Source organism: Cervus canadensis, chromosome 1, assembly GCF_019320065.1.
Source record: "Cervus canadensis isolate Bull #8, Minnesota chromosome 1, ASM1932006v1, whole genome shotgun sequence".
Classification (NCBI taxonomy): Eukaryota; Metazoa; Chordata; class Mammalia; order Artiodactyla; family Cervidae; genus Cervus; species Cervus canadensis.
In genome coordinates, this window is record NC_057386.1 from 119,980,736 (window position 1) to 119,991,522 (window position 10,787).

A 10,787-nucleotide genomic window follows, 5' to 3' on the forward strand; every position below is an offset into this window, starting at 1 on the left:
ATAATCCTGTTGTATTGATGTCTTCTTCACAGGGCTATTTGTTCACAAAACCACTTACTTGTTTTTTGGTTTTTTTTTTTTTGCTGTGTAACACAACATGTGGGATCTTGGATCCCCAACCAGGGCTTGCCCCACGTAGTGGAAACTCAGAGTCTTAAGAACTGAACTACCAGACAGTTCCCAAAACCACTTATTAAGTATGTCTTCAGTGAGTCAAGTTCAATACTACTTATTCACTATGTTGTATACTTACTTATCTATCTATCTTTGATCTATCATTTGATCCATAGCCACATATTATCTAAATATCTTTCTTCTTTGGAGAAATTCCAAATCTGTGGGAGACAGCTCCTGTCTCCCTCTACAAAATCAAGGGGAGAGGATTTCCTCTCTCCTTTCCCTAGAAACTAGGATGTGCTAAGAGGTTAGTGCTGGGCCTAAGAGATATCTGCCCAGGACAGAAATCTTGGAGTGACGTTGATGCAGTTTAACAGTTGTCCTGGGGGCAGTGAGCAGTGGTGGTGATGGGAAGGGTAGGGCTCTTGCTGTGCTGAAGAGCTGGAACTCCAGCCTCTTAGCCTCCCTTGTCTCTTGCCCACTATTCTTTTTGCAGATTCTATAAATGACCCACTATCCTGAATATTTATTTTCTGCTTCAGTTGAAGTTAGTTGTTTGGAACCAAGAATCCTGACCACTCTTGTCAAATCCTTGCATCTCTCCATCCATCTCTCCATCCATCCATCAGTTGTTCATCTATTCCTCTAACACAACAGTCGGTGAGCTAGGCACTAGCGTTATGCAAAGGTGCAAAGGTGAATAAATCAACAGTAACAGGAAACAGCAGCAAATGGATGCCCTACTGAAACAAGGGAATTTGAAGACAGAATTTCACAAAGGAACAGTGAACGGAGGCTATGTTTAGGAAAAGGAATGGTTTGGTACCCTGGAACTGGACATATTACCACTCCTAGGCATGAAGGGGTGAGGGAAGGCAAGCCATTTTCAGAGTTCAGAGATAGTGTGTAGAGAGGCTTCCTGACAGCAACTGTGGCCTTGAGTGAGGGACACAGTCAACCTGTGATGACCTGGCGTGGAAAGGACCCGAGGATAAATACCTTGTCCACACACACACCGCCCTCCCTCTGATCTCATGCCAGAGCCAGAGCAAACACTGAGTTGGCCCACACGGGTCAGCCTCCTGGGCACAGAGCAGGTGGGAGAAAGGTAGAGGGTAGATCTGGAAGGCCGAACAGAAGATGCCGAGAGCAATGATGTCACTTTTCCTCTCAAATTTTTCTTGTAGATTCTTAGTTACCTGGTATTCTGAACATTTATTTTCTGCCTCACTTAGGGTCAGTTGTTTGCAATCAAGAATCTGGCAGGTGCAAGTAAAGATCCCACATGCCACATCTAAGGCCTGGCACAGCCTAAATAAATACTAAAAAAAAAAAAAAAAAGAGAATTTGGCAAGCATATCCATCCAAACATCATCCATCCATCCACCCATCCACTCACCCATCCAAATACCTATCTAAATATCATCTATCCATCCATCCATCCAAGCCATTCAATATATCCAAAATCCATCCATCCATCTATCCATCTAACCATCCATCCATCCAAACCATCCAATATATCTAGCGTCCATCCATCCAAATATCTTATCCTAACATCATCTATCCATCCATCCATCCAAACCATCCAATATATCCAATATCCATCCTTCCATCCATCCATCCATTCAAATGTCTATCCAAACATCCATCCATCCACATATCTATCCAAACATCATCCATCCACCCATCCAATATATCCAACATCTAGCCATCCATCCATTTACTACCAGTGGGTTTATACTACGCTCAGATGAAAGTCAGAGTATTAATGACTTATGAAACGTCCTGTGACTTGCAGAACTCCCCTCTCCGGTTGCCCATCTGTCTTTATCTCCCACTACTCTTCTAGTTTCCTCTACTCTGGTCACACAGCTTGACATGCTGTACTCCAGATAAGTCCTGCCTCAGCACCTTCATTCATGATGTTCCCTCTTCCTGGAACACTCTGTCCTTACGTGTCCCCCTGGCTCCCTCCCTTCCTTCTCCCACGTTTTTACTCAAATGTCACCTCCCCAGTCCACCTTTCATCAGATGGCAACCCCTCTTCACCACTCTCCCTTATTTTCCTTCTTAACACATTTCACCATCTCACAGACTCTGTATTACTTGCCTTTCTTGTTTTATCATGTGTCCTCCACTCCCATCCCACCGCCTCCTAGTGGAATATAAATTCTACAATGAAGGGATTTTTGAAGTTTTGTTTATTGCTGTGTCCCAGAGAATCCCTGCCACACAGAATGTGTCTGATAAATATTTGTGGAATATAACTATCTATATCTCTATTCAAGTAAGTCAAAGTCCCTCAGTCGAGTCTGACTGTTTGTGACCCCATGGACTATACAGTCTGTGGAATTCTCCAGGCCAGAACACTGGAGTGGGTAGCCTTTCCCTTCTCCAGGGCATCTTCCTTGGAAGATGAGCATATATTCATTATATATATATAAAATAGATAATCAACAAGGACCTACTCTGTAGCACAGGGAACTCAATACTCTGTAATAACCTGTATGGGGAATGAATCTGGAAAAGAAGAGATGTATGAATATGTATAACTAAATCACTTTTGCTGTACCTCTGAAACTAACACCATGTAAATCAACTATATTCCAATATAAAAAATGTTTTTTTAACTTGTTGAATAAATGAAGATATGGATGCAGCTCTGTGAAAGTTTCAGATTTTCCAGGACTTCCCTGATGGTCCAGTGGCTAAGACTCTGTGCTCCTAAAGCAAGGGTCCCTGGGTTCGATCCCTCGTTAGGGAAATAGATCCCGCACGCTGCAATCTTAATTGCAGCTGGATCCCGCACAGCTGGATCTTAATCCGGCTGTGCTGCTATGCCTCACTGCTCAGTCATGTCTAACTCTTTGTGACCCCATGGACTGTAGCCCACCAGGCTCCTCCGCCCATGGAATTCTCCAGGCAAGAGTACGAGAGTGGGTAGCCATTCCCTTCTCCAGGGGATCTTCTTGACACAGGGATTGAACCTGAATCTCCTGCACTGCAGGCAGATTCTTTACCATCTGAGCCACTTGGGAAGTCCTAGGATCCAGCAGAACCAAATAAATATTTAAAAAAGAGAACATTGCAGATGTGCTGTTGGAGGGGAATTCAGCCAGTCTGTGAGAGTTACTGCAGACTCTGCATCCCTGTGCTTCCCAGGCTGAAACTCGAGTGAGAGTTAATATGCTACTTGTGCCCTTAGGAAGCGTCCTGAACTTTCCATGCATGCCAGGGACTTGGCTCTTAGTGAATCCTTGTCCTCCTTCGGAAAACCTGCAGGCAAGGGAGGGAAAAACTGAACCCTTCACACATTGCATCTTCAAAGCACTTAATAAACGCTCAAGTCATTAATTCCCTCGGCTCTCTGGGAAGCGGATTTTATTGTTTCTCTTCTGGCAACCGGGAGATGAGTGTGCTGGGGAATTCCGTCGTTTTCCCAGGACTGTGGAGCGAGCTGTGAGCGGTGCCAGAATGGCATTGGCATCCTCTGAGTTTCTGGCCGGGAGGCCTGCTGTCTCCCTGTGGTGGGCAGAGGAGCGGAATCAGATGGGAAGCAGGACAGACTGCCTTAGAGGGTGTCCTCCCATTTTCAGAGGATTATGGGAGCTGGGCGCCTGCGAAGTTGCACAGAAATGGGAATGCACCTGAACCCATCCTTCCTCCAGGGTTCCAGGTCTAAGTCAAGGCTTAAGTGTAAGCTTTACAAAGCCCGAGTATATGAACTCTCCCAATGCAGTGTGTGCATGCTACGTCACTTCAGTTGTGTCTGACTCTTTGCAACCCTATGGACTGTAGCCTGCCTGACTCCATCCATGGGGTTTTCCAGACAAGAATACTGGAGCAGTTTGCCATGCCCTCCTCCAGGGGATCTTTCAGACCCAGGGATTGAACCTGCGTCTCTTACATCTCCTGCATTGGCAGGCGGGTTCTTTACCACTTTACCACTTCTGCAGCCTGGGAAGCCCAAATCCCAATGTAGACCATGACATGATGGGAACCAGATGCAGAACTGGCTTTTGTATGCCTGGCTCATCAGAGTCCCTCCATAGACCTAACTCCTATGGTCCAGATTTTCCTTTCTCTCTTCTCTAGCTGAATTTACCTGTCTGATTTCCCATACCATCAATACTCTACTCTTTGGGAGAATGGTTATCAAAGTACTCTATGTTAATAATATTGATGGGTGTTCCGGGAAATCCACATTCTTATAGGTATTATCTCCATGCTGATATTTTTCTATATATATGGACTAAAATGTGGGAGACCTGAGTTTTATTTTTATAAATAAAAGTAAAAATAGTTGTGGCATGTGGGATCTTAGTTCTCTGACCAGGGATCAAACCCAGGCCCCCTACATTGGGACTGCAGAGTCTTAGCCACCAGACTACCAGGGAAGTCCTAGGATCTGAGTTTTAGGTTCTGCCGCTAACTTGCCAGCTATCAAGGTGGGTTTTCCTTTCCTAGCTATGGAATAAATAAGAGTAAAGAATATAAATACTCACTATGTGTATTGTCTTACTTACTGCCCACAATTCCTGAGACAGGAACTATTTTTCTTCCAGTTTTACAGATGAGGAAACTGAGGCTCAGAGAAGTTGAGTGATTCATCTCAGACTCAGAGCTGGAAGGTATCAGAAATGGGATTTTAATCCAGGCAGTCTTGGGCTCATAACACCTATAGTAAAGTGATTGATTTGAACCAGACATTGGAGAAGACATCAGCGAAAAAGAAGGTTCCATTGTAGCTTGGATTAAAATAACTTTCCCCCCGAAACATTGAGAAACGCTGACATAAATACATGTAACAACTGTTTATAAGAATTGGAATGCACCAGCACAGATAGAATTGGTGGGAATATGAAATGCTAGGGAGAAGCGAAGGAGATCCTTAAGTTGATCCTAGCCTTTTTCCTGAAGACTTTGGTTAATTCCATGGTTATTTATGGAATAGAAAATGAGCAGAAACTGGCCATCTTGCTGGGCTGAGGATTCAAGAGGTTAGACTTTTCAGACTTCCAAAGTGGCTGGAAGTTGAGAAGCATATTGTAGACAGGAGGGAACCACAGAGACATGAACCCCAAATCTTATTGCTTCTCTTCGTTCCACTACTACTCGAGTCCAAGCCATCAGCGTTTTATAAGGACAATGACCATGGCCTCCTGTCTGGTCTTTGTGATTCCATCTCTCCTCCTTTTCAGGTTTTCTCAGTATAGTGCAGCCAGAGAATCTTTAAATAAAAATAGGAATCTTGGGATTTCCCTGGTGATTCAGTGGTTAAGACTTTGCACTCCCAGTACAGGGGGCACAGGTTTGATCCCTGGTCTGGGAACTAAGATTCCACATGCTACGGTGCGGCCAAGTGAAACAAAACAAACCAACCATGAGTCTTATTATATCCTTCTAACTGCCTCCCAGTATTCCTGGCCTATAATCCAAAGTCCTTGCTGTGAACCACAAAGCACTGGATAATCTGACCACTGACTCACTGGCTCCTATCAATCTTTCCTTGACCTTGACTCTGACCACTTTGCCTCCTGGCTATTTCTCAAATACACAGACTCCTCTCTTCCTCAATGAAACCATGTGTTTGCCCTTCTTTTTTCCCCTAGCACTGTTCCCTCAGATTTTCCACATGGCTTCTTGATGGTCTCTGCTCAAATGTCACCTAATCATCAGAGAGACTATCTCTGGACAACTGTACAAAAGGACCCTCCACCCTCACTCTATTCCTTTACTTTATTGTTTTTTTTCAAGAGCACTTATTCCTTTATACAATTGTTCCATAAATTTTCTATTGTTGCATGAAAAAAAAAAAATCACCACTAACTGAGTGGCTTAAAACAGCACACATTTAGAACTTCCCTGATGGTCCAGTGGGCTTTCCTGGTGCCTCAGCTGGGAAAGAAGCCCTGGGTTGGGAAGATCTCCTGCAGAAGGGAATGGCTACCCACTCCAGTATTCTTGCCTGGAGAATCCCTTGGACAGAGGAGCCTGGTAGGCTACAGTCCATGGGGTCGCAAAGAGTCAGACACGACTGAGTGACTAACACTTCACTTCACTTCACTGATGGTCCAGTGGCTAAGACTCCACGCTCTCAATGCAGGGGACTCAGGGTTTGATCGTTGGTCAGGAAACTCGATCTCACACGTCAAAACTGAGAGCTCGCATGCTGCAACTAAAGATCCTACATGCTTCAAAGGAGACTGAAGATCTTGCATGCCACAACTGAGACCTGGCACAGTCAGGTAAATAAATATTTTTAAAAAGCACACATTTATTATTTCACAGTTTCTTTGCATCAAGAGTCTGAGTCTTCTGCTTAGGGGCTCAAAAGCCTGCTATCAATGTGTTGTCTGGGCTGCATTCTCATCTGGGGGCTCGACTTGGTAAGGATCCACTTCCAAGCTCACTAAGGTTATTGGAATAATTTATTTCCTTGTAGTCATAGGGACAGAAGTCAGTGTCAGCTGGAGGCCACCCAGCTCCTAGAGGCTGCCTGTAAGTTGACTGACACAACTGCTCCCTTCATCACACCAGGCAGGACAGTCTTCAGAGTGAGTCAGCTAGCAAGATCATCTTATGTGAAGGCACAGAAAGAACAGTCCACCACTACTGCCATATTTTACTGGCTAGAAGCAAGTCGTGGGACTTCCCTGTTGGTCCAGTGGTTAAGAATCTGCCTGCCAATGCAGGGGACATGGGTTCCATCTCTGGTCTGGGGGGATCCCACATGCTTCAGAGCAAATAAGCCCCATGTACCATAACTATTCGGAGAAGGCAATGGCACCCCACTCCAGTACTCTTGCCTGGAAAATATTGTGGTTGGAGGAGCCTGGTGGGCTGTGGTCCATGGGGTCGCTAAGAGTCGGACACAACTGAGCAACTTCACTTTGACACACTGGAGAAGGAAATGGCAACCCACTACAGTGTTCTTGCCTGGAGAATCCCAGGGACGGGGGAGCCTGGTGGGCTGCTGTCTATGGGGTCACACAGAGTCAGACACGACTGAAGCGACTTAGCAGCAGTAACCATAACTATTGAGCCCACTTGCCTAGAACCTGTACCCCTCAACAAGAGAAGTGACTGCAAGAAGTCTATGCCTGGTAAGGAAGAGTAGCCCTGGCTCTGTAACTAGAGAAAGCCCACATACAGCAATGAAGACCCAGCACAGCCATAAATAAAGCAAATGAACTTTAAAAAAAAAAAAAAGAAACAAGTCCCATTCATATGAAAGGGGAAGAAATTACACAAAGCTGTGAACACTGGGTAGCAGGAACGATGGAAGGGGGAATGAAGAACCTGTCTGTCACAATTATATTCTATATTTCTTCATTTATTGGTATATTATATGTCCCACTAGTTAGGAACCTCCAAGAGTACAGGCCTTTATGTGTCTTGTTGGTAACTCTATCTCCAGCACCTGGAAACATTATTGGCACACAGTAAGTGCTCAAAATGCATTTCTTGACTGAATAAGTGAAATAAAGAAGTCCACCAGCTGTCTTGTAAAATGCAGTTTTCCAAGGAAACCAGCTTTCAGTTAATTAAGAGCTGTCATTCGAAGTGGCTGGAATCAGCAGATCTCACAAGCATATTCTGTTTTTTAATGTTATCTGCTCTAAGACACCAGAGAAAACACGCCCATCGTTAGTCTGGCTGGGTGTTGGAGACCCGCTTGGCGCGGAAAAGGGTGTGTGTATGAGGCTTTGGCCTTGGTTGGGATAAGCCAACCCCAAAGTCATCTGAAAGCTCATCACGGGGGCTGGTTTTGGCGTCGGAATGGCCCTTTCTCACTGTGACCTTTGTGATTAATACACCAGATTCATAAATACACATATGCGTTATCCACATATCCATTTTTATATCAATAGAAAATGCATTCCAGATGTGAGTTGGAGGTGATAGGCTTTGTGCTGCTGACTTTTTATTTTCTGTTAGGTCTCAGCCCGGCCAGGCACATAGCCTATTGTTTTTATATCAAAAAAGGCAGGTCATACCTGCTTAATAAGCCGAAGGAATTCACCGCAACCTGGGGGAACCGTAGGAATGTGGTTTTCAGATCCGATTAGAGAGATGTGGCCAGGTCCCCAGGGTTCTCAGGTTCAGCTGCCTCAGCCTACAATGTCATGCATTGTCGTCCGGGCCTTGTGCTAAAAGATCCCGGTTTTTGTCACCTTTCTTTTGTAGTCTGTGTGTGCAGCCCCAGAGTGTACGCAGAGGGGAATTCACCACTGAGCTTTCTGTTAGCTTTCTTGTTGTTCAGTCACTAAGTCATGTCTGACTCTTTGTGACTCTGTGGACTGTAGAACCCCAGGCTTCCCTGTCCTTAACCATCTCCCGGAGCTTGCTCAGACTCATGTCCATTGAGTTGATAATGCCATCCAGCCATCTCATTCTTGGTTGCCCTCTTCTCCTCCTGCCCTCAGTCTTTCCCAGCATGAGGATCTTTTCCAATGAATCAGCTCTTTGCATCAGGTGGCCAAAATATTGGAGATTCGGCATCAGCCCTTCCAATGAATATTCAGGGTTAACTTTCTAGTCGTCAATTGTTTCCACCAATGTTCTTTGTGATGGCTCTTGTAGGGTTTTAGAAAAGGGAAGAGAAGTCCAAATCTCCCTCCAAGTTGAGAAGTCTTTACTCTTTGACTTTGGGAGTGGCAGAGAGCTCTCTGGAGCATGCATTTTGGGGTCAGAATCCTGATCTGGCTGTTTACTAGCTGTGTGACCTTGGGCAAGCCCCTTGACCTCTCCGAGCCTCTGATGGCTCTTCTGTATATTGTAGATCTTAGCACTTCATATCTCTTGGTTTATTTACTTTTTAAAAATTTGTGGCTGCTCCAGATCTTCGTTGAAGCATGTGGGCATCTTTAGTGGTGTCACACGAGCTTAGTTGTGGTATACAGGATCTTAGTTCCCCAGCCAGGGATTGAACCCAGGCCCCCTGCATTGAGAGTGCAAAGTCTTGTCCACTGGACCACCAGGGAAGTCCTGCTCTTGGCTTTTTTTGAAAATGAAATGAGATGATGGCCTGGAAAACTCTTAGCACACGGTCTGGTACATAGCAAACTCCTAATAAGGGCTAATATTATTACAACTACTATCAATATTATTATAATTTAACTTAAACCTGGACCCTGCTCTGATTTCCCTATATAGGTTCATTGGTTTAGAAGTGAGTGTGAGCAAAATGCATTCTGGAAGTGCTCCCTTAAATTTTCTCTTGAAATATCCCTGTTCAGAGCCCTGGAAACAAAGACCATGTCCTAATATTCTGGAGCCACATTAGTGGCTTTGAACTCTAGGTACATTTATTATTATAGTTTTTTCTTTTCTCTTTGGAAGGGCCCTGCTGATTTAGGGCAGCCCCACATCAGAGGTGTAAAGTGAAATCCTGGGCTCTGGAGCCAAAGTTGACTCAAGTTTTCCCTTTGATGTGTGCCTTTCTCCTTGTGCTGGGTGGACCCCAGCTGGACACACACTAGGCACTCAATTAACACATGTTGAGTGAGTGGCTGGAGGAGAGGGCGCTTAGCCAATAGTCATCCTGGAGGAGGTAATAATATGCTAATGACAATGACACTCATATGCATCGTTTTCCTGGTGCTTGGGTTCTCTCGACCAGGCCACAGCCTGGCTGCTCTGTATGGGTCTTTCATTTACTCCTCATGGAGTATTCTATGAGGGGGACGCGATGATGCCCTCTTAAGAGATCAGAACATTGAGATTTACCCTGACATCCTGTGATGGTAAAGGACTGAGCCTGGATTCAAGCCCAGGGGTCTGATTAAAGAGCTCTTGGGGACTTCTCTGGTGGTCCAGTGGTTAGGACGCCGCACTTCCAAGGGGATTTGGTCCCTGATTGGGGAATTAAGATTCCACATGTTATGTGGCGTGGCCAAACAAAAGAAAAAGAGCTTTTTTTTTTTTTTGTTACCTCCGTGTGCCACGTCATAGGCCCTCTGACACAGTTGTCCAAACGTCCGAGCTCTGAGCTGGCCTCCTGTTGAAGTTCCCGGGGAGGCACTGTGCTTCCTTTCAGTCTGTAATGACCCATGTAGAAACATGCAACCAGAGGAGCAACGTTTCAATCCTCTCTCTTTTACAGAAAGGGACTAGATTAAAACAGATCATGCTCTTAAGGAATTCCGCCAAACCTTTAAAAAGAATGAGACAGATTTGAATTGTTGAACAATTGTATAGGTGATGTATCTATGTCTCTATATACAAAGAGAAAAAAGTTCTGTAAGAGACATAGTCACCTATTTAAGAGATGGTTAGATTTTATGTGTATAATTTTAGTTTAAAAATTTTACTTATTTTTATTTAGCTTATGTATATTTTTAAAAGAAACAAGAAATCAGAGCATATTAAAGGGTATACAGTGAAGACGCCTTCCTTCCCTTGTCCAGATAGGCCAGGTCTCCCAAGGAGCGAGCAAAGCTTTCAAGTCCTTGTGTGTCTTTTTAGAAAAAATTAATTATCAGAGGCTTTGATTAGGAGGAGGGGAATTTTCCTTCTAATGCTTATCTGTTTTGCATCCATTGTTGAAGCTTTTGATAACAAGCTTGGTATAAAGAAAATTAAGGTAATAAAAAGCAATAATTTTGCTGAGGGTACAGATTCAATCCCTAATCAGGAACTAAGATCCTGAAAGCCCAAGACACACT

At 44.4% G+C, this 10,787-nt stretch overlaps 1 non-coding gene across 1 annotated transcript; it reads right to left on the reverse strand.

Annotated features, from left to right (window-relative positions):
- Window positions 1-9,031: 9,031 nt before the first annotated feature.
- TRNAE-CUC lies at window positions 9,032-9,104 on the reverse strand. The gene has a single exon. It is a non-coding gene; the product is annotated as a tRNA-Glu (tRNA).
- Window positions 9,105-10,787: the final 1,683 nt, after the last annotated feature.